Genomic DNA, 25,003 nt, shown 5'->3' with positions numbered 1-25,003 from the left:
GTGGCGAGAAACCCGAGTTAGAGCCATATTCAACAGATCGCAATCTAACAGGAACAGAAGAACAAGAGGACGTTACGATGACAGCAACTATGTGCCACCACATGAGACATCCTTCCGAGTTCTCTGCTGACGATGGCCAAGATCAAAATAAGTGGCTGAAAGTATATGAGCGTATAGCTAAATTTAACAAATGGAATGACACCGTGTGTTTGGCTAAAGTATTTTTCTACTTGGAGGGCACTGCCAAGCAGTGGTATGAGAGCAAGTATTTCGGTGACACACAACGACAGAAGTGCAAGGCTGAAGATAAATTAAAGTGCAGGGCACAGCGTCCAGGAGCAACGACAGCATCCTACATTCAAGAGGTCTTGGAGCTGTGTAAAATAGTAGATCGTAGAATGAAGGAGGAAGATAAGGTTTCACATTCCATGAAGGGTGTAGCTGAGGACATGTATCAAGCCCTACTCCTGAAGGAGGTTTCGACAGCAGACGACTTCATATAATAGTGCCAGTATATTGAGACAACGCATCAAGAAGTCCGCCGCTCGTGGTCTCGCGGTAGCGTTCTCGCTTCCCGAGCACGGGGTCCCGGGTTCGATTCCCGGCGGGGTCAGGGATTTTCACCTGCCTCGAGATGACTGGGTGTTTGTGTTGTCCTCATCATTTCATCATCATCCAGGAAAGTGGCGAAATTGGACTGAGCAAAGATTGGATAATTGTACGGGCGCTGATAACCACGCAGTTGAGCGCCCCACGAACCAAACATCATCATCAAGAAAGAATTACACGTAACAAGTTTGAATGGCTTCCAAACATCGTATCGATGTCTGTGATGGAGGAAGGAACTGATTTCTGTTCTTCGTCAGATAGTGAGAGAGGAAGTTCAGAAGGCACTTGGATTGCACGGCGGGCAAAAAACCGAGACGCTTTAAGAGGTCATAAGGGAGGAAGTGGAACAGACATTGAACCCAATCTCTCGTCCTTCATTTCCCTTTAAAACAGCGAAAAAGTCGAGACCCAGGCTAAGTTACGTTCCTACAATACCGCATGAGGAGCCTGTTTGGGCACCGAGGAAGACTGACGTCTCGAGGACCCAGGATAACCAACCAATATGTTTCCACTGCGGACGACTGGGATATGTGGTGCGCTATCGTCGAGAAAGGCGGCGGATATTTGATGACGCCCGCGCCAGAAGACAGCCGACCAATCTTAGCCGACGCCAACTCCGGGAGCTAGCCGCTGGAGAGAACGCTCCCCAACACGCCGATTAAGGTCTCTATCGGCGTTTAGAAGCTCCAGCCGATCATCTGTCCGCGACAACCTGGAAAACTGAAGGGTGTGACTTTCCTTGAAGGTGAGGCTGCCGAAGAGAAAAAACCTCCGCTGGTGTTCACTACAAAAATAATAGGAAACTACGTCGATATCCCAAAAAGCCCAAGCTCTTGTGGACTCTGGAGCATCATATTCAGTCATTTCGGAGAAGTACCGTCGCCAGTTGCAGAAAACCGTATTCGTCGGCAGCAAAAATCTGTGCTGAAGGTGGCTAAAGGGAAATATGTAAAACATACAGGAAGATGTGTCATTCGTGAATGGTGTAAGTGGCCATACACAGCCCTTAGAATTCATTGTCTTACAAGAGTGTAGTCATGACGTCATTCTCTGATTGGACTTTTTGAAAGTTCCTCAGGCAATTATAGACGGTGGTCGCTCGAAGATTGTGCTAGACGTGATGAGGTACTGTGGACAGGAAGATGCGCATCTGAGTGTGTGGAGACTATGTATACTGGATGAAGTGATCATTCCCGCAGTCAGCGCTAGAAAGGTAACTGTCATGTGACATGCCATGCATCAGCGCATGGATCTTGTAGTGGAATGTATGAGAAGCATACCACTGAAGAATAACTTGGTCATCCCAGCCTCTGTCGTCCCGTTTAAGAGCGGATTCGGTTAATTGTGGATAGTTAACTGTTGCCGAGAACTGCAGATCCTTCCAAGACGCATGTGCGCAGAAAACGCTGAGCCGTTAATTGCCGAACAGCTGAGCGTCATAGAAACCTCCCATGCTAAGTCTGTGGGCGAAATTAGCGCTACCACTATGAGACAAGATCTTATAGCTCGACTATCACCAGATCTCACTACGGAACAACAGAAGAAGCAGGAATGAAATTTTCACTCTGCAGCGGAGTGTGCGCTGATATGAAACTTCCTGGCAGATTAAAACTGTGTGCCGGACCGAGACTCAAACTCGAGACCTTTGCCTTTCGCGGGCAAGTGCTCTACCAACTGAGCTACCCAAGCACGACTCACGGCCCGTCCTCACAACTTTAATTCCGCCAGTACCTCGTCTCCTACCTTCCAAACTTCACAGAAGCGCTCGTGCATACCTTGCAGAACTAGCACTCCTGGAAGAAAGATCTCGAGTTCGAGTCTCGGTCCAGCACATAGTTTTAATCTGCCAGGAAGTTTCAACAGAGGAAGCTACTTGCCATTCTTCAAGAGTTCTCTGAATGCTTCAATCCACAGGTGAAGAGCAAATTAGACAAATCGACGGTGAAGCATTGCATTAGCACTGGAGACCATCAACCAATAAGCCAGAGAGCATACTGTGCGTCAGCAACGGAACGTCGAATAATTCGCGACGAGGCAGAGAAAATAATGAAGAATGACATCATTCAGTCTTCTCAGATCCCATGGTCGTCACCAGTGGTTCTCGTCAGGAAGAAGGATGGCAGTTGTCGCTTTTGTGTTGATTACAGGAAGCTTAATAAGATAACTAAAAAGGACGTTTACCCCCTTCCTCGAATTGGCGATACACTAGATTGTCTTAAGGGGGCTAAGTTTTTCTCGACCATGGACATGGGATACCGGCAAATCGAAGTAGATGAGGCTGATCGTGAGAAAACTGCTTTCATCATCCCTGAGGGACTGTATGAGTTTAAGGTAATGCCGTTTTGTTTGTGTAATGCACCAGCAACTTTTGAACAGATGATGGATAATCTTCTAAGGCACCTGAAGTGGGCGATGTGTCTTTGTTATTTAGATGACATTATAGTGTTCTCAGAGACATTTGATGAACACGTAAAAAGACTGAGAGACGTTCTTAAGTGTTTCCAACAAGGCTGACTGAACCGTAATCCAAGAAAGTGTCTCTTTGGAGCCAAAGAAGTGAAAATACTTGGACACCTTGTGTCAAACGGAGGTGTGAGACCAGACCCAGAAAATGTGAAATATATAACGGAATTTCCTATACCTAAAACTATTACAGATGTGAGAAGCTTCCCGGGGTTATGTTCTCATTACAGTCGTTTTATCAAAGACTTTTGTATCAAAGTCAGGCCACTCCAAGAGTTGTTAAAAGCTGATGCTAAATTTATCTGGGGTGGTGCTCAACAAGATTCTTTCGATGTACTGCGAAAAGCTCTGACGACTGACCCTGTACTTGGTTTGTAATATGAGAGAGCATCTACAGAACTACACACAGATTCCAGTGGGTATGGGATCGGTGCTGTTCTAGCGCAAATTTCGGGAGTAAAAGAGAAGGTTATAGCTTATGCTTGTAGGACACTTACAAAAACCGAGAGAAACTACTCAACTACAGAAAGAGAATGTCTTGTTGTGAACTGAGCCATCTGCAAATTTCGACAGTATCTCTATAGAAGGACATTCACAGTTGTTACAGGCCGTCATTCACTTTGTTGGTTGACAGGTCTTAAGGATCCAACAAGACGACTCGCCAGGTGGGCACTACGACTTCAAGAGTATGATACTACCATAGTGTACAGAAGTGGAAGAAAACACCAAGATGCCGACTGTCTCTCAAAAAACGCTGTGAAAGACCATCAAGACTTTGATGAAGATAGTGACTTTCTCGTTGCACTCCAGGATCTCTCTGCTGAGCAGAATGAGGACGCCAAGATATCTAAAATTATGCTTGCCTTAAATCGGTTAGAGGATGTTAAAGAACAGTTTAAGGTTGTTAACGGATTATTTTGCAAGAAAATCTTTGATCCGTTTGGAAAGAGGTGGCTACCAGTGATTTCTAAAGACATGAGCTTAGATGTTCTACAGAAATTCCATGACACACCTGAGGCCGGATATTTAGGATTTATTAAGACATACAATAGGATACGCAAGACATTTTTCTGGGCAGGTTTATTTAAGAGTGTCCGTCACTATGTGCCACATTGTTGGGAGTGCCAGAGGGGAAAGGCAGTTCCTCAGAAACCACCTGGCAGACTCATACCAATTACACCAGCCGAAACGCCTTTCCAGTCTGTTGGGATTGATCTCATCGGACGATTTCCAACGTCTGGTAATGGCAATAGATGGATTATTACTTGCACTGATCATCTGACACGGTATGCCATTACAAAAGCCGTGAAAACAGCCGAAGCATTTTAGGTAGCCAAAGTCATCGTGGAAGACATTGTATTAAAACACGGTGCCCCAAGGTCGTTTATTGCAGATCGAGGGAAAGTTTTTCAATCGAATTTTGTGACAGAGATAAACCGTCGGTGCAACATTACTCATCACATGACGACTGCCTACCATCCGCAAACTAACGGGCTTACTGAACGCCTTAATAACACCTTAGCTGACATGCTAACAATGTTCGTCAATGTTTAGCAGAGCAACCGGTTCAAATGGTTCAAATGGCTCTGAGCACTATGGGACTTAACATCTGAGGACATCAGTTCCCTAGAACTTAGAACTACTTAAACCTAACTAACCTAAGGACATCACACACATCCATGCCTGAGGCAGGATTCGAACCTGCGACCGTAGCGGTCGCGCGGTTCCAGACTGAAGCGCCTAGAACCGCTCGGCCACACCGGCAGGCAGAGCAACCGGGATGAGGTGCTACCTTTTGTGGTGTTTGCCTACAACAACGCCAAACAAGACACCACAGGATTTATGCCATTCCTCTTGTTGCATGGGTGTGAGCCGACTACGACCATGGATACTGTGTTTCCGTTACATCCTGATGACGTGGACGACGACTACATCGGCCAGGTGTTAACCAGAGCTGAGGAAGATCGGCAGTTAGCTCGACTCCTCACGCTGCAGGCTCAAGAAAACGATCGCCGAAGGTATGACGCGAGCCACCGCCCTGTTGTCTACCAGCCTGGTGACCTCGTTTGGAGCTTCACTCCTGTTCGGAAGGTTGGTCTCTTTGAGAAGCTCCTGAGGCGCTACTTTGGACCTTATAAGGTTGCAAAACAGTTTCTGATGTTACTTATGAAAATGAAGATTTCGACCCTGACGCAATAAGACGAAAGATCAGAGGTACGGGCCACGTCCTACGAATGAAGCCCTATAAGGATCCTGCAACCCAGGATAAATTCGAAGCTCCAGCGACAGGCAACAAGCGGAAAGGTGACGAAGAGTGTAGCGGCAAAGGAAGTTCTGAGAAGATCACCGCCAGGGCGAACATCAGTCATCGAGAGTCAGAGGATGCAGGACCGATGACTCGTTCTCGGACTAGGATGATGTAACACCGAGACGCTGTTCTCTTAATGAGGGAGCAGTGTCGCAGAAGAAGCTGAATAGTACAGTCACCGTGGTGTAGTGGTTATGCTCCTCGACTAATGCATGGATGGTTGCGAGTTCAGAACGCCCCTGAACAGTAAAATTTCAATTTCTACATTCGATTCGAGTTCATTCTAGAAGTATCCACAAATGTCAAAAATCATTGTACTGGAATGTTCGTAACTGTACATATACCGTATGTGTTCTGGCCGGAGGCAGTTCGCTCTTTGCTCTTGTATGTGCATGTGCCGAATAAACCTTCGTTAAGTGAAGTTAGTGTTCGTCATTCATCTAATTGCACCTTCTTCTACGTGACAATATCATAAAGCAAAGAGCCATGATTTTCCTGAGGCGTTTCTAGCGAAACCTGGAAATGCTTCTACAAAATGACAACGAACCGCTGCTTTCTCAAGCGTGTTCTATAAGAGCCTATAATTTACCTCTAATTTCCATGCAGTATGCGAGTTAAGTCCGTCAATAGTCATTGCAGAAAGAGTCCATTTGTCTTGTGAATATGGAGGACCTTTATATTCATGATTTAGAGCCAGGGAAACATGAAAACCAAAAACACTTTCCGAAACCACGGAAATAAAAATTCTGCGAAAGATTACAGTGAAGACTCTGCGAGATGGAGAGAAAAGTGAAAGCATTAGAAAAGGATGGAAATTGGACTCTGTTAATGAGTAGATACATAGAAGAAAGCGCGAATAGAGCGAATACGTAGACAATATGGCTGAACGGAAAACTGTGAAAATCGTAAGAAATAAATGACCAACTGGTAAAACAAATATTGGCTATCCTGCATACTCTGTATGGCACTACAACCTAAGCGTAGATTGAGGGGTACTGAATGACACAACCTTTAGCCTAGGAAGAAAGGAAGAAGAAGAAGAAGAAGAGTTAGGGAGGAACATGCCCGTGGACTACTGACTGAAGTTTTACAGCTCATAAAGTGACTCTTTTCTTGTTGTTGCTGATTACATGCGTTACAAATAATTACCTTCACTTAACGTAAGAAAATTTAGCAAACTTCGTGATTTTCAGTGCCTTTATTGCTATTCTTAATCATAGTTAGACTGATTTGATATTCCCGTCAATTCTTTTCACCGCTTAAAGGAAGCAAAATCTATGTCGAAAATATCCGGGAAAAATGATGTGAAAATGAAGGGATATACTATGAATCCAGTTCAGAATACCGCAATTTTTTTATCTAATTGTGATACAATAAAGACAATGAGCATTCGTTTTTTAAGCATAAGCAGCGATTTTTATAAGAATATGTTGGGATTCTGCAGCCGCAACAGTAGATTGAAATATAATGAAGGAAACCGAATCGAGCTCTGTACGCTTCTGTAGTAATTCCACAATTTTTTGTGGGGATTGTTACTATGCACACTTACAGAAGAACGCAGAAAATTAAACGGGTGGACCGAATAATTAATGAGAAGGTATTGAACTGAGAGGAGAGACATTTGCTGTAAAACTAGCATAAAACAAGGGACCAGTTGGCAAAACGTATTCTGCGGCATTAGTAAGTCATCAGTGTCGTAATGAGAGGAGACGAAGAGGCTTGCAATGTTAGACTAATGTTGAAAGTTGCATCGAATCTGTCTTTGTACTGTAGTTCACAACACACTGCCACTTATATTCTGGCCCACGTCATCGCAGTCAGGTGTCTCACATAAACTGTTGGACGAAGGTCTTCTCTTATCATCCCTATGATTTTCAAATCATCTATACTTATCCACGTTGCTCCCGGATGTTTTCTAGTCATCCAGCTATCTTTCCTAAGGTCATCACCTGGGTCTTTTCTTCTCCCTTGGAATCCAAGAAAGAACTCCCTCCGTCCATCTGCAGTCCATTTGCCTGGCTGCACGTCTGACTCATGCCCATTTCATTTCCTTTGCTGTCATAATTATGTCTTCCACAACGGTTTTATTGACAGGTAGTTCATCATTTTAGGAGTATATGATAACACATTCAGCAAAATGAAAGAAACATATCGCAGTGAAGGGTACTCAATTAGGTGCATCGATACCCAGTGTACCCTCCGTTGGCGTAAGCGAACTCGTGTATTCTCGCAGTCAAGTATTATAAATGTGCGTAATGGCTTTCGGTTGTAGTTTGTTTCAAGCACCTTGCAGCAATTCGGCAATGGTTCTTGCAGGCTCTGGAGAACGAGTATGTTCCCGTTTCACGATGCCACATTCTGCCATATTCAACTGGGGAGAAACATGGAGACCTTGCTGGATAGGCAGTTATTGTACACCTCGAAGAGCACTTTACGTCGCAACAGCCGTATGTGTACGTGCACTGTCCTCAAAATGTTAGAGCCGGCCTGGGTGGCCGAGCGGTTCTAGGCGCTACAGTCTGGAACCGCGCGACCGGTACGGTCGCAGGTTCGAATCCTGCCTCGGGCATGGATGTGTGTGATGTCCTTAGGTTAGTTAGGTTCAAGTAGTTCTAAGGGGACTGATGACCTCAGAAGTTAAGCCCCATAGTGCTCAGAGCCACTGAAAATGTTCTTCACATTCCTGTAGAAGAAGTGGCAGTAGCACGAGGATAATCCGTGCAATCTAGCGGGCACTGATTTCTTTAGCCTGCATGAACTCCAAATGTGAATGCGAGTTGTAACGGAGGGACCCCGCTCACCACGAAACATGAGCTGGACCTGCGTGTCGTGGGCGAATGTACTCCGCAATAAGTCGCTCACCAAGTCTACGCCGTAAACGTGTGCGTCAATCACTTGCGCACGGACGGAATCTACTGTCATCAATGAAGACAGAGCGCCATTTCTCTCTCCAATCTACTCTTTCACGACATCACAATAACCGTGCTTGAAGGTGACTTGGTGTCGGTGGTAGCTTGACCAGAAGAGCACATGTGGTCATAGTCCTGCTGCATGCAGACGACTCCCACTGGTCTTTGCTGACACAGCAGGTGTAACGCGTTCCAGATTTCTTCACTGGACGATGTTCGTCCCGCTACCAATGTTCGCACAATGCGTCTGTCTTCATGTGCATCTGTACTGCGTGAACGTCCAGAAGATGGCCTACGGTTCTGGGATGTACCACAATCCATTGGTGAAAGCAACGATATTCCACCGATACATTATGCCCAACATGTTTAGCAATGCGTCCATACGTCCACAATACTTTCTGCATCCCCACAATGCAGTGTGCGATTTGTGGTTTTAACAGTGGGGGGGGGGGGGAGGGGGGTCTTAGGGAGTTAGTATAATTATATATGTTACTAGCTTGGACTGTGGCATTACCCATGGTTAAACAGTTATTTATAAATATATGTTAAGGCCTAAACTCACTATTCACGCGTATGCACTATCAGAAAAGCCATCCCTTGTTGTATCTTTAAAAGTACGTTATAGGTAAAGCTTATTTACAAAATCATCTACGTACAGGTATACGTGGGGAATTAAAAAAGTAAAGGCACATTTGTGAAAAGTTGTATTTATTCTGATGATAGAAAACTGAAACATGCGTTATTTTGCTACGTAACCTCCCTGGACTTCAATGCAGTTTTCCCGACGTTTTACGAGTTTTTTTTATTTCATCAGATAATACGTTTATCGGTTGCATCTGCAACCAATTTTGCACCGCAGCAATGACGTCTTCATCACTTTCAAATCTTCTTCCCTGTAGAGCTTCCGTCTAGGGTCGAAACATGGGAAAATCGCTTGGAGCCACGTCTGGACTGTATGGTGGATGTTCCAGCACCTCGAATCTGAACTCCTTTATTGCGTCGGCTGTCCGTTTGGCAGAAAGTGGGCGAGCGTTATATTGCTGCAGAATGACACCTCTTCACAGTTTTCCACGACGTTTGGATCTGATTGCAGGTTTTAGTTTCGTACGCAACACATCACATCCACCATGCAATACAGACCTGGCTCTAAAGCCTCGTTTACGCTGGGGCGACGTCTTGCAACATTGTGACATGCTACGGAAATGTGGCGTGCGTCGTCTTGTCATTTAGTTCTGAATGTTTTGAAATGCTTAACTACTACATAACACTTTTTCCAAATTAATAAGCAAACATATTAATAGTATTAATAGTAACCTATCAGTGTCCGGCTCCACAAATTTAAATTATATGTAAAGTTTTACTCCAGTGCGTGGGAAATAAACATCCCAGGTTGGGATGCATAAACTAAAACCAGAGGAGGGGATGGTCTGATGCAGAGGGGGGGAAATCCCCCCCATCCCCCCCTGCAAATCGCACACTGCCACAATACGAGCCTGCTCAAATGGCTGAAGCCGTACAACTGGATTACGTACTCGTCGGCTGGACACGATCGTATCCCACAACGAATGTTGCAAACACTGTTCACCTCTGAACGCAGCACAATTACTGTCTGCAGAGTCAAAACAAATGTCGCATAGACAGGCGTCCTGAGCATCACCTGGTCACCGACCACTCAGTGACACTGCAGCTCTTCAGTATGCACGTAGACTTGGTGGTACTGAAAACGGTCTCTAAGGGTACTGTGTTTATTCTCCTGACAGTCTACATCTACTCTGATCACTATGCAGTTCACACTTAAGTGTTTCTACATCTACATCTACGTGCCCTGCTATTCACAATAAAGTGCCTGGCACAAGGTCCAGTAAACGACCATCAAGCCGTCTCTCTACAATTTCCACTCTCGAACGGCGCGCGGGAAAAACGTTCACTTAAATTTTTCTGTGCGAGCCCTGATTTCTCTTATTTTATCGTGATTATCATTTCTCCCTATGTAGGTGGGTACCAACAGAATGTTTTCGCAATCGGAAGAGAAAACTGGTGATTGAAATTTCATGAGAAGATCCCGTCGCAACGAAAAACGCTTTTGTTTTAATGATTGCGTCTCCAATTCACGTATCATGTCTGTGGCACTATTTCCCCTATTTCACGATAACACAAGAAGAGTTGCGCTGCTTTGTACTTTTTCGACGTCATCCGTCGTTGCCACCTGATGCGGATGCCACATCGCACAGCAATACTCCAGAACAGGGCGGACAAGCGTGGTGTAACCAGTCTATTTAGTACACCTGTTGCCCCTTCTAAGTGTTCTGCCAATGAATCGCAGTCTCTGGTTCGCTCTACACAAAACATTATCTATATGATCGTTCCAATTTTGGTTATTTGTGATCGAAATCCCTAAGTATTTTTAGTTGAATTTACAGCCTTCAGATTTGTGTGACTTTCGCGCAATCGAAATTTAGCAGATTTCCTTTAGTACTCATGTGAATAACTTCACACTTTTCTTTATTCCGGGTCAATTTCCACTTTTTGCACCATACAAATATCTTATCTAAATAATTTTGCAATTCGTTTTGGTCATCTCATGACTTTACAAGACGGTAAATGACAGCATCATCTACAGACAATCTAAGACGGCTACTCAGATTGTCTCCTACGTCGTTAATATAATCAGGAACAATATAGGACCTGTAACACTTCCTTTGGGAAGACGTCTGCTTTACTCGATGACTTTCCGTCTATTACTAAGAACTGTGACCTTTCTGACAGGAAATCACGAATCTATTCGCACAAGTGAGCGACGTTCCATAGGCACGCAGTTTGGTTAGAAGACGCTTGTTTGACAGAGGGTGCATAGTACCACTTCAGACTATCTCTCGAATAGCATGTGGGAAAAGTGAACACCGTAATATTTCTGTGCGAGCTCTGATTTTCCCTTATCAGGATGGTCATTCCTACCCATGTAGGTCGCAGCAGGAAAAAAAAATTAAGGATCCTATACGGCGCAGCAATAACAATACTCTAAAAGCGTACGCTCAAGTGAAATGTAGGTAGTCTTTTATTGTAGGTTTGTCGCACCTTCTAAGTGTTCTGCCAATGAAACAGAATCTCTGTCTCGCCTTCCCCACATTTTCCATGCAATGGTTGCGATGTAAGTTGTTTATATTTGAAATCCCTAGGTATTTGCTTGAATCAACAATGTTTAAGTTTATGGATTTATAGTGGTACTGAGACTTAATGGAAATATTTTAGTGCTCATGAGGAAGACTTCACAATTATTTACTGTTCAGGTTCAATACAGTTCCTCACCAAGCAGATATCTTGTCTAAAATTATCTAATTCTGTCATTCGGCTCAAACTTCTGATGACTTTAGTAGACCATGAACGGCGGCATCGACAGTCTAAGAGCACTGAACAGATTGCCTACTAAATCGTTTGTAAACATTTTATGGAGATGGTTTTGTACAGCTTTCGTGAGTTTTTAGAACTGAATTACGCAATACACAGATGAAACAGCACATTTTATTTACAGACGCTCGATTTCGGTCCAGGATCAGACCATCATCAGGGCATCGCTGAGCTGTTTTTCCTACCCGATGATGATCTGATCTCAGACCGAAACCGATCGTCTCTAAATAAAGTATACTGTTTCAGCTGTGTATTGCATAATGCAGTTCTTAACATACATGGCTTGAGTAGAGAGCATGACAAAAAAAGTGAAGCGTCTGAATACACGGTCGGATGACTTTGTAACTTCAAACGAATGGTTCAAATGGCACTAAGCACTATGGAACCTAACATCTGAGGTCATCATCCCCTAGAATTAGAACTACTTCAACCTAACTAACCTAAGAACGTCACACACATCCATTACCGAGGCAGGATTCGAATCTGCGACCGTAGCAGCAGCGTGGTTCCGGACTGAAGCGCCTAGAACCGCTCGGCCACACGACCGGCAACTTCGTACACTTACAAACTATCAGTAGGTATGGAAATGATTAAATTCGCAATTCTCTTTTTTAGGTAGAACGGCCTCTAGACTTCATTAGTGTTGCTTGTGTTTAGCGTTGTTACCAGGGCTGATAGGGTGTATACAAACAGTGAGCAGCGCCAGATACTAAATGATCACTGGGAAGGACACGGGTATGTCACGTACACGTGTGAGACACCGTTATCAGATAAAATTTTATCGGGCTTCCAGACGCGTCCAGTGGTTTAAAACCCACGAGCTTTCGACGGGGTTCTCTTCGGCCATTGTCAAGTTATGACTGTCGAATGATCGTCGCTGCCGTCCTTATACGAGGTGCATTCAAGTTCTAAGGCCGCCGATTTTTTTTCTCCGGACTGGAAAGAGATAGAAACATGCGCATTGTTTTAAAATGAGGCCGCGTTCATTGTCAATACATCCCAGAGATGACAGCACCGTACGGAAGATGGAATTTTACCGCCAGCGGCGAGAATGAGAACTGTTTTAAATACTTAAAATGGCGACGTTTTCCTTACTTGAACAGCGTGCAATCATTCGTTTTCTGAATTTGCGTGGTGTGAAACCATTTGAAATTTTCGACAGTTGAAGGAGACATGTGGTGATGGAGTTATGGATGTGTCGAAAGTGCGTTCGTGGGTGCGACAGTTTAATGAAGGCAGAACATCGTGTGACAACAAACCGAAACAACCTTGGGCTCGCACAAGCCGGTCTGACAACACGATCGAGGAAGTGGAGAGAATTGTTTTGGGGGATCGCCGAATGACTGTTGAACAGATCGCCTCCAGAGTTGGCATTTCTGTGGGTTCTGTGCACACAATCCTGCATGACGACCTGAAAATGCGAAAAGTGTCATCCAGATGGGTGCCACGAATGCTGACGGACGACCACATGGCTGCCCATGTGGCACGTTGCCGAGCAATGTTGACGCGCAACGACAGCATGAATGGTACTTTCTTTTCGTCGGTTGTGACAATGAATGAGACGTGGATGCCATTTTTCAATCCAGAAACAAAGCGCCAGTCAGCTCAATGGAAGCACACAGATTCACCGCCACCAAAAAAATTTCGGGTAACTGCCAGTGCTGAAAAAATGATGGTGTCCATGTTCTGGGACAGCGAGGGCGTAATCCTTACCCATAGCGTTCCAAAGGGCACTACGGTAACAGGTGCATCCTACGAAAATGTTTTGAAGAACAAATTCCTTCCTGCACTGCAACAAAAACGTCCGGGAAGGGCTGCTCGTGTGCTGTTTCACCAAGACAACGCACCCGCACATCGAGCTAACGTTACGCAACAGTTTCTTCGTGATAACAACTTTGAAGTGATTCCTCATGCTCCCTACTCACCTGACCTGGCTCCTAGTGACTTTTGGCTTTTTCCAACAATGGAAGACACTCTCCGTGGCCGCACATTCACCAGCCATGCTGCTATTGCCTCAGCGATTTTCCAGTGGTCAAAACAGACTCCTAAAGAAGCCTTCGCCGCTGCCACGGAATCATGGCGTCAGCGTTGTGAAAAATGTGTACGTTTGCAGGGCGATTACGCCGAGAAGTAACGCCAGTTTCATCGATTTCGCGTGAGTAGTTAATTAGAAAAAACATCGGAGGCCTTAGAACTTGAATGCACCTCGTATAGCCGCGCTGTCTTCAGTGACGTCACTGGTGCTCGCTCCAGCGCCCTGTATGGTAATGTTATCTTTGCGCGTTTGCCGCGCCCGCTTCAACTTTTCGATGGCCGGTTTCCAAGCTGTGCTTACCTGAAAGCATCCGTCTTTATTAAGGGTGTTGTCAGAAATTTTTAATTAGATCGCTTCTTTTATAATATTGTCCCAAAAACTAGTTGTCCGTGTAATAACAGATGTCTCGGCAAATGAAATACGGCGTCCGTTTTCTAAAGCACATTCTGATATGTTGGCAAATGTGCCAACACCTTGTAGATAGAGGAGGCCGAAATGCACGCTATCTAACGCAGACGGGCGTGAATTCTGGAACAGGATACGTAATTAATGCAATAAAGAAAAGTACGTAGCGTCTGTTTACTTAACTTTTAATTCATCCTTGTGGTACATCGCTCTTGACTATACAAATGAGACTCTCTCCAGATATGGTTAATGGAGCCTTGCTAGGTCGTAGTCAGGGACTTAGCTGAAGGCTATTCTAACTGTCTCTCGGCAAATGAGAGAAAGGCTTCGTCAGTGTAGTCGCTAGCAAAGTCGTCGTACAACTGGGGCGAGTGCTAGTCCGTCTCTCTAGACCTGCCATGTGGTGGCGCTAGGTCTGCAATTACTGACAGTGGCGACACGCGGGTCCGACATGTACTAATGGACCGCGGCCGATTTAAAGCTACCACCTAGCAAGTGTGGTGTCTGGCGGTGACACCACACATTCCACCACCGGTGAATTCTCAGGATACTGTTGACGGGAACATCTCTCGTGTTCCACACGGCGCTGTTCTATAGTACGTACAATCTATCCGATATAGAACTGTCCACACCCACACCGTGTTTTATATACTCCTGGCGTTCTGAGTACAACATCATCTTTCACATGCCTCATTGGCTGTCAACTTTCAGACAGTGCCCTAAATACCGTATCGATTTTATGCTTCTTTAGAAACCGGCTAATCTTTGCTATTATTGAGGCACAGGTGGACGGCCATTAGTTCGCTGCCGTTTGTATCCAATTGCTGTCTGATATGATGAGTCCTCTCGCGCACCAGGGAGATGTCGGAGCTTCTAAAGGAGTCTTCACTGGAATAGAATGTCGTCAGAAGGCTAATCCCTTAGGCGCCTCGTCCACCCACTTTATATGGCCTTTCGTTATCGTAAGCTCCATTGGATCATCATCGTACAGAGTAGCTAAACATCTGGCAAGCCTCCTTACTTCGCACGCTGGTCATTGTGAGCACCACACCAAAAATACGACCGACTTCACCAGTCGAATTAAATGCTTGTGTCTCGGAGAAGGAGATATGATGGTTAGCTTCGATGTGGTGTCACGGGGGTTCCCATCAAAGAATCTTTAGCTTTGCTCTCCCAGTTATTTGACGACACTGTTGTGGATTTATTTAAGCACACACTGACATCATCGAATTTATTGTATGATGGAGATTATTTTAATCAGACGGACGGCGTCGCGATGGGAAGCCCATTAGCTGCAGTTATAGCCAACCTCTTCATCGAGTACTTTGAGAAAATTAAATAAATGTCGTGTGACTAGGGCCTCGATTTGGGTAGACCATTCACCGGGTGCAGGTCTTTCGATTTGACGCCACTTCGGCGACTTGCGCGTCGATGGGGATGAAACGATGATGCTTAGGACGACACAACACCCAGTCCCTGAGCGGATAAAATTTTCGGCCCGGGAATCGAACGCGGGCCCTTAGGATTGACGTTCTGTCGCGCTGACCACTCAGCTACCGGGTGCGAACTGCTTTGAGAACATCGCCCCGGACACGGCCCCTACAAAGCCTAGTTGCTTTTATCGTTACATCCACGACACGTTCGTTGTCTGGCCTCTTGGGCGTACAGAGCTGGGAGAATTTTTCAGCCACATCAACAGCATCCATGATAGACTCAGACTCACGATGGACGTAGAGGCAGATGGTGCAGCCGGCCGCGGTGGTCTCGCGGTTCTAGGCGCGCAGTCCGGAACCGCGCGACTGCTACGTTCGCAGGTTCGAATCCTGCCTCGGGCATGGATGTGTGTGATGTCCTTAGGTTAGTTAGGTTTAAGTAGTTCTAAGTTCTAGGGGACTGATGACCACAGCTGTTAAGTCCCATAGTGCTCAGAGCCATTTGAACCATTTTTGAAGCAGATGGTGCCTTGCCTTTTCTAGACGTCCTCGTCTGCCGGAAAGAAAATAGGGTCTCAGCCACAGTGTTTATCGGAAACCCAGCCCATGTAATATTGGTAATTTTCGCCTCACAAACATTAGTATACGCTCAATAGTAAACGCCTGATGGCCTGAGGTTATCAAACAATTGTAATGTAAAAGAAATGAAGCGTCGCATAGCAGCTACAGAATCTGTTATTCTTTATCTTTGCCGCTCCTGCGCGCCGGCTGTAAATCTTTATGTATACGTATTGATTAATGAGATAAAAAGAATTCTGTTGTTTCAAGACAAATGAGGCCTTTAGCGCTTCAACTTTTACTGTTTCTATTCCATGAAAGGCAGACGCGGACTTACTGCGTTTCGCAATCTGTGTTTTATAATTTGTGGAAAATATTCTGTAAATGTGCTAATTGTCTTCTCAATTAGGGAACATATAAGTTTATGTAATTAATTACGAGCAGGCACCATCAAGAGGACATTAATCTCAAGTAGTGCCTTTTATGTGCAAAGCTTCTGTTAATACGCACCAGCTATTGTAACTGTAATATGAAAAGGTACGTATTATTAAAAAACGTTTGTTATGTATGTAGTGTGCGTATTTTGACAAATTATCCTTAAGTATCTCCATCTCCTCATCATTTTGTATCAGTTTATCTCCAGAACGTACTATCACGCTGATGGAACGAACGCAGCATTGAGGCAGGAGGAACACTATCGTTTCCTAACATTTCTGAATCAATCCTTTTTTAATTGTGTAGTGTTGTTTTACGTTCAAAACCAGTAAATCTTTTGGTCCCTTAGTGTCGACCCGGGTATGACTGCATCGCGGTCATGAAAACGCGCGGAAATGATGATGTTGCTTCCTACCAATCTCAAATAAATTAGTCTGCTGCTCTATGTCCAAAGAATGTCAGGTATTTAAAAAACATTTATCAGGTGAAATAATCATTACAGTGACTTGTTACGATAAGACTATACAATCAATCTCTGATTCTGTTGCCAAGTTACACATAAAATTTCATTATATCTTCAACACTATATTTTTTACAACACTACATCCACAGACGGATATCTGCAGAAAATGGTTCAAATGGCTCTGAGCACTATGCGACTTAACTGCTGAGGTCATCAGTCGCCTAGAACTTAGAACTAATTAAATCTAACGAACCTAAGGACATCACACACATCCCTGCCCGAGGCAGGATTCGAACCTGCTACCGTAGCGGTCACGCGGTTACAAACTGAAGCGATAGAACCGCAAGGCCACACCGGCCGGCGGATATCTGCATGTTACTAGCTATCACTACTCTTCGCAGAAAAGTTCCGTTCTTAGGACATTGCTGTATCAAGCGGAAGCCATTTCAGATGCTGAAAGATTTCCGAACGAACTGAGCCACTTACGGAAAGTCTTCAAAGAAAACCGCTACAACAACCGTGGGATTTCGCAAGCCATCTTGCCGAAGAAACATAAGCAGAAAAATTCCGAGGAGGGCACGAAGAAGTTTGCGTTATTGCCGTTATGTGGCTCAATAACAGGAAAGGCTGTTGATATACTTTTCTGGATGTGAGGTCGTGGTCCAAGAACTTTTCTGCTCCTTACGTTTCGTCCAGACCTGCACTGGACTTCCTCAGAGGCACTGTTCCGCTGAGTCTTGCCGACTCGGCAAGACTCAGCGGAACAGTGCCTCTGAGGAAGTCCAGCGCAGGTCTGGACGAAACGTAAGGAGCAGAAAAGTTCTTGGACCACGACCTCACATCCCGAAAAGTATATCAACAGCCATGCCACCCGGTCGTGAAAGCCTTCATTCTACAATAACAGGAAAGACCAGCCGGCTTCTAAAGAAGCATAAAATCGATACGGTTTTTAGGGCACCGCTAAAATTCGACAGCTAATGAGGTCTGTGAAAGACGATGTTGGACTCAAAACGCCAGGAGTATACAAAATACGGTGTGGGTGTGGACAGTTCTATATCGGACAGACTGTGAGTACTATTGAACAGCGCCGTCTGGAACGCGAGACATGTTTTTACGCCTACCGTATCCTGAGAAATCAGTGGTGGCGGAACATGCTTTAGAAAACGGAGACCGTATTTCATTTAAGACAGCTGTGACTACGCGGATTACTATTTTTTGGGACAGTACTATAAAAGAAGCGATAGAATTAAAAATTTCTGACAACACCCTCAATAAAGACGGCGGCCTGCAGCTAAGCACACCTTGGAACTCGGCCATCGGAAAGCTGAAGCGGGCGCGACAGACGCGCAATGAAAACATTACCATATAGGGCGTTGGAGCGAGCACCAGTGACGTCGCTGAAGAAATGGTTCAAATGGCTCTGAGCACTATGGTCATCAGTCCCCTTGGAACTACTTAAACCTAACTAACCTAAGGACATCACACAACACCCAGTCATCACGGGGCAGAGAAAATCCCTGACCCCGCCGGGAATCGAACCCGGGAATCCGGGAGCGGGAAGCGAGAACGGTCGCTGAAGAGGGCGCGGCTATGTAAGAACGCCAGCAACAATCATTCGACAGTCGGCACCTGACAATGGTCGAGGCAAACTCGGTCGAAAGCTCGTGGATTTTAAACCACTGGACGCGGGTGGAAGACCGAGAAAATTTTATCAATGTACATCGCCGTGAAACTGTGCATTCGTATATACACGGTTATCAGCACCTGACAGTTTGAACGGGGCCTCATTGTGTGTCTCCACTTGGCCGGCTGGTTGAATCGTGCAGTATCCAGATTTATGGGCCATTGGGATGTGACAGTGACCTGATGTTGAGCTACATGGGCACAATGGGGGCACTTGTATTCTTCAAGGTCCGGATCGACCACGTCTGACCATCAGAACGAAGGACCGCCACATTGCGCAACAAGCCCATCGTATCGCCTTCACATCTACACCAGACGTCGCTGAACAAGTAATGGAGTCCCTGCAACATTCTGCTCATCCCGCACCATTCGTCAGAGACTAGCAGTAGCCGGATTAATCAACGTCCCGTTAGTATTACAACACAAATCACTGTGTTTAGATTGATGACGTGACCTTGAAGCACGGACGGCTGATGAATGGCATCACACAGCATTCAGCGAATTATCGCGGTTCTGTACTATCCCGGATGACCATCAGCGAGTATGGCGGCGATATGGGGAGAGGTCCCACTCTTCCAATACACTGCAGAGTCACAACAGTGTTATTTCTGGGGTCATGGTGTGGCAGCAATCAGGTATGACAGTAGGACACAGCCGGTAGCGGCGCGATGGTACGTTACGATACTTACTTAGTCGTCATGTGTTATCTCTCAGACGAAAGTACTGTGGTGCCATTTTCCAAAATTGCTCATCTACACGTGGCACCTGTCTCTATGGACTATCCGCGTGATGTTGATGGATTTCCGCGGCCAGCTAGAGGCCCGCATTTGACCCCGATAGAAGGTGTGTGAGACCACATTGCACGTCAACTCCATATCTAAGCCAGTACGTAGGATATCAAGGACTAGCTACGACAGTTGTGGGCCAGCTTGCCTGAGGAGAGGGTAAAATACCCTCTTCCATCCAATCAGTGCATGCGTACAGGCCGGAGGGTGTGCAAAATGACACTGGTAAGTGGTCTTGTACTTCCCAGTTCTTTATAAATTTCATTTTGTGATGACTGATATAGCATCACATATCCTCTCCAGCTGTAGTCTTTTGTTTCATCGTCTCTTCCAGTTCTGGAAGCTTTACTTTTCTTGTCATGCAATGTGGATTAAGTATAGCTGAGGGGCTATATTTCTTCCTTGGGATAGTGGTCCACAAAGACATCACATAGGAAACTACCTTACATACAGCCTTTTGTGCAGACAGAAATAATTTTTGTGGTTAAATATATAATTATTTATGTATATGATGTATTATTATAACATTGTGCTGTTATATTCTAGAAGTATGATGAGGCGGAGAGAGTGCAGCGGCAGCAAATGCACAAAATACGAGAAAGCACTCCAAGGTAAATACACCAATGGTCTCGGATCCAGAAAGCTGGGCGGCTAAAGATGTGATGTCGAAACTAACCACACAAACTGAGAAGCAACGGTGTTCATTCGCTCTTCTATCATCATGTTGAGGACGGTTTCTGTGAAATCGTCAGATTTACTGAGCTGGAGTTGTTGGTAGTGGACGTGTTACGAAAGTACACGTACAGTTCAGTTAGGTTAAGACAGTAATGCCGTCTAACTCAGAATGTGATTACACAGGATTTCTCTAGAAATACAATCGTGGTGATGGGAAGTCAACAGAGAACTGGTTTGAGATACCACTCACATTTACCAAGCTATTCAGAGATACAGAGTTAGCTGGTTCTCAATGCCGGAAGTGGTTTAAAATTTTATTTTTGATTGGCTGGAAAGTGGCTGTGGCAAATTCGTATTTTTTTGTTTGATTTGCCTGTGTCTCGGAATAACCATATGAATAGATAAATGTGGAAAATTTTGTGGTTCTCAAGCGCAGGAAGTGTATAAAACTTGGCTGCAATAAGTAACTCTAACAAGAAAAAAATCATAACTATAGTAGAAGATTTAAACAAGGGAGGTTTATTCGTATAACATAATAAATAAATTTTCGGCTTATCATTAGAAGTTTGGACGTTGACAAAAGCGGAAATTTTGCAACTCTATTGTTGCGGTAGACTATGAGACTGTAACATAACGATGTGCGCATCTGCATTGCCCTAAATCTTGCCGCGCGGTCTGAGTTACGGTCTGTGCGGCTCCCCCCGTCGGAGGTTCGAGTCCTCCCTCGGGCATGGGGGTGTGTGTTGTTAGTTTTAAGTTAGATTAGTGTGTAGGCTTAGGGAGCTATGACCTCAGCGATTTGGTCCCATAAGACCTTACCAAAAATTTCAAAATTTTTCCTAAATCTTACAGATAGTGGAGGCCACTACAGGTTATCAAAGGCTCCTGCTAAATCAGTTAGAATAGCAAGTACATACAGGGTTATTACAAATGATTGAAGCGATTTCACAGCTCTACAATAACTTTATTATTTGAGATATTTTCACAATGCTTTGCACACACATACAAAAACTCAAAAACTTTTTTTAGGCATTTACAAATGTTCGATATGTGCCCCTCTAGTGATTCGGCAGACATCAAGCCGATAATCAAGTTCCTCCCACACTCGGCGCAGCATGTCCCCATCAAGGAGTTCGAAAGCGTCGTTGATGGGAGCTCGCAGTTCTGGCACGTTTCTTGGTAGAGGTGGTTTAAACACTGAATCTTTCACATAACCCCACAGAAAGAAATCGCACGGGGTTAAGTCGGGAGAGCGTGGAGGCCATGACATGAATTGCTGATCATGATCTCCACCACGACCGATCCATCGGTTTTCCAATCTCCTGTTTAAGAAATGCCGAACATCATGATGGAAGTGCGGTGGAGCACCATCCTGTTGAAAGATGAAGTCGGCGCTGTCGGTCTCCAGTTGTGGCATGAGCCAATTTTCCCGCATGTCCAGATACACGTGTCCTGTAACGTTTTTTTCGCAGAAGAAAAAGGGGCCGTAAACTTTAAACTGTGAGATTGCACAAAACACGTTAACTTTTGGTGAATTGCGAATTTGCTGCACGAATGCGTGAGGATTCTCTACCGCCCAGATTCGCACATTGTGTCTGTTCACTTCACCATTAAGAAAAAATGTTGCTTCATCACTGAAAACAAGTTTCGCACTGAACGCATCCTCTTCCACGAGCTGTTGCAACCGCGCCGAAAATTCAAAGCGTTTGACTTTGTCATCGGGTGTCAGGGCTTGTAGCAATTGTAAACGGTAAGGCTTCTGCTTTAGCCTTTTCCGTAAAATTTTCCAAACCGTCGGCTGTGGTACGTTTAGCTCCCTGCTTGCTTTATTCGTCGACTTCCGCGGGCTACGCATGAAACTTGCCCGCACGCGTTCAACCGTTTCTTCGCTCACTGCAGGTCGACCCGTTGATTTCCCATTACAGAGACATCCAGAAGCTTTAAACTGCGCATACCATCGCCGAATGGAGTTATCAGTTGGTGGATCTTTGTTGAACTTCGTCCTGAAGTGTCGTTGCACTGTTATGACTGACTGATGTGAGTGCATTTCAAGCACGACATACGCTTTCTCGGCTCCTGTCGCCATTTTGTCTCACTGCGCTCTCGAGCGCTCTGGCTGCAGAAACCTGAAGTGCGGCTTCAGCCGAACAAAACTTTATGAGTTTTTCTACGTATCTGTAGTGTGTCGTGACCATATGTCAATGAATGGAGCTACAGTGAATTTATGAAATCGCTTCAATCATTTGTAATAGCCCTGTATTTGTCTTGTGTCGTTCGCATTATTTGCAGTACAATGTTCATGGCATCAAAATCCTGAGGTGGTTGAGGGCCCTGCCCGTAACGCACCAAACGTTTTCAACTGGCGGGAGATACGGCGATCTCGCTGGCCAAGGTAGGGTTCGGAAAGCACCGAGACAAGCAGTAGAAACCCTCGCCGTATGCGGAAGAGCATTATCTCCCTGAAATGTAAGCGCAGGATGGCTTGCTATGAAGGGCAGAACAAAATGGGGCGTGTAATGTTGTCGACATCCGCTGTGCTGTAAGGGTGCTGCGGACGACAACCAAACGATACCTGCTATGAAATAAAATGACACCCACATCATCACGACATGTGACATTTGAGTTCTCTCAGTTCTTTGGTCTGCACGGCAGTTGGGCAGTTCCCAATTCTCTCTCTGCTGATCTTGACGACCAACGAAACTGTGTAAATGGATAGAATCTGTATGTCACTGTGAAAAAGTCTCTAGTGAGTCAACTCTGCAATAAAGGCGGATATAGGAAAGTCGGAGGAAGTTTTGTCTCTGCTACCACTATCCAAACTACATTTTTTTCCTGTCTGCTGTTGAGTGACAACAATCAATTCACAGCTCAAAACCCTCACACGGTATCGAACACTTCAGATGTAAGGACTCTGTTTTATTACCACACATTAGAAACTTTTTCAGATTTCTCGGATCGAGCGGGAGAGGTGACGCAGTGATTAACATACTGGAGTCGCATTCGGGGATGACGACGGTTCAAATCCCTCCGGCCATCCAGATTACCGTGATTTTCCTTAATCGCTCCAAGCAAATGCTGCCATGGTTCCTTTGAAAGGTGCAAGGCTATTTACCTTCTATGTTCTTTCGTAATCCGAGCTCGTGCTCCATCTTTTATGACCGCACTGTCGACGGGACGTTAAAATCCAACTTCACAACACCTTCACCAGCTAGTTTAACTTCCCTGTCCAATACAAAACTGTAAACGAATAATAACAAAGGCCTGGACTATAATCACAACACTCGCCATCGAAAATCCAAACAGTCGATTGAACGCGCGACCGTGACAGGAAACGAAGCTGTGATTTAGCGACAACCTTGCGAGCGTCAACATAACTTTAATGATTATAATTTTCATCTTGATAAGAAAAGAGTACTGTCCAGGATCAAGCACCAATTCCTGAAGAATGTCAAGATTCTACCTTCTGGAATCTCTCTGCGGATTAAAATTGCCTGCAGGACCACGACTTTAACCTGGAACTTCTTTCCAGGGCTGCTAGTCAGTAAGGTATGAATGAGACCTTCCGCGAAGTTTTGAAAGTAGGCGCGCCATGACAGCTCAGCCAGAAGATTTTGGGCTAGAGTCCTGGTCTGCAGCACAGTTTTAATCTGCTAGGACTTTTAAAAACGGCGCACACTACGCTGCAGAGTGAAATATTTTTCTGAGGACTCGTTTTTTCGATGGGTAACCACCTAAAAAAGAAATAGTTTCTCAGTGGCTACGCCATTTTGTTTTGGTTTATCTATTGGCTTGCTACGGTACCGTGCCGTTGCGATTTCAGTATGTAGCAGGACTGCGGATATGCAGCCACAAAGAAACACAAAATTAATTACGTAACTTTATTTTTTCGGGGTGATAACTGCGTTTCGTACTTTCTGAAGATTAACCAGAGACGCAACGAGATGGCAAATTCCGAGCAACTGTCAAAAGTTGATCTATGTACAAGGGACGGTCAATAAGTAATACAATACATTTTTTCTCTGGAAAATCGGTTGAAAAAATGCGGAATTTGTTGTGGGACATCGTGGAATATTCCCGCTCCACCTCCTACAGTTTCATAAGTTCCAATTGGTGACAGCACTATACGTGGCCTTCAATATGGGGGCCTATAATGGATGTGCGTTCCAAGCAGAGAATTGTCATCCTAGTGGCTTCGGTGGAAAAGCTCAGCATTGCAGATATTCATAGCTGCCTGCAGGTTGTCTAAGGAGACCTGGCAGTGAACAAAAGCACGGTGAGTCGTTGGGTGAGGCCTCTGTCATCACTGCAACAAGGTCGCGCAAACCTGTCCGATCTTCCGAGTGCCATCCGGCCGCACACAGCTGTGGCTCCAACAATGTTGAAACGTGCGGACACTCTCACTGGAGATGACCGACGGTTCACAATCAGACTCCTCGCTGCACAACTGGATGTCTCTGTTGATAGTGCTGACACCCCAGAGAGGAGCTCACAAAACGTCATTGGACGGTTGTTCCTCATCCACTCTATAGCCCAGATCTCGCGCCTTCCGACTGTTTGGCCTAATGAAGGATGCAATCCCACTGTGGGAAGCAGTACATGGATTATGAGGAGATTATAGTCAGTAAGACGTTGGCTCTGGCGTCGACCAGTGGAGTGGTACCATATGGGCATACAGTGAAACGTCCCCTTAGAAAAAATTGTACACGACTGTGCTTAATCTGACACACAATATTATTTAGCGCAACGCAATCTGACTTTCAAAAATCCCTACAAAAGAATGGACCTGACTAACATTAACCTATACCTTTCACAAATCACTTACCTCACAAAAATCTTC

At 45.1% G+C, this 25,003-nt stretch overlaps 1 non-coding gene across 1 annotated transcript; it reads left to right on the top strand.

Moving 5' to 3' along the window:
* Positions 1-7,865: 7,865 nt before the first annotated feature.
* Positions 7,866-7,949, top strand: Trnap-ugg (transfer RNA proline (anticodon UGG)). Its single transcript has one exon. It is a non-coding gene; the product is annotated as a tRNA-Pro (tRNA).
* Positions 7,950-25,003: the final 17,054 nt, after the last annotated feature.

Source organism: Schistocerca cancellata, chromosome 7, assembly GCF_023864275.1.
Source record: "Schistocerca cancellata isolate TAMUIC-IGC-003103 chromosome 7, iqSchCanc2.1, whole genome shotgun sequence".
Taxonomy (NCBI): Eukaryota; Metazoa; Arthropoda; class Insecta; order Orthoptera; family Acrididae; genus Schistocerca; species Schistocerca cancellata.
The sequence above is the reverse complement of the archived record's forward strand: the minus strand, read 5'-3'. Positions and strand labels throughout refer to the sequence as shown.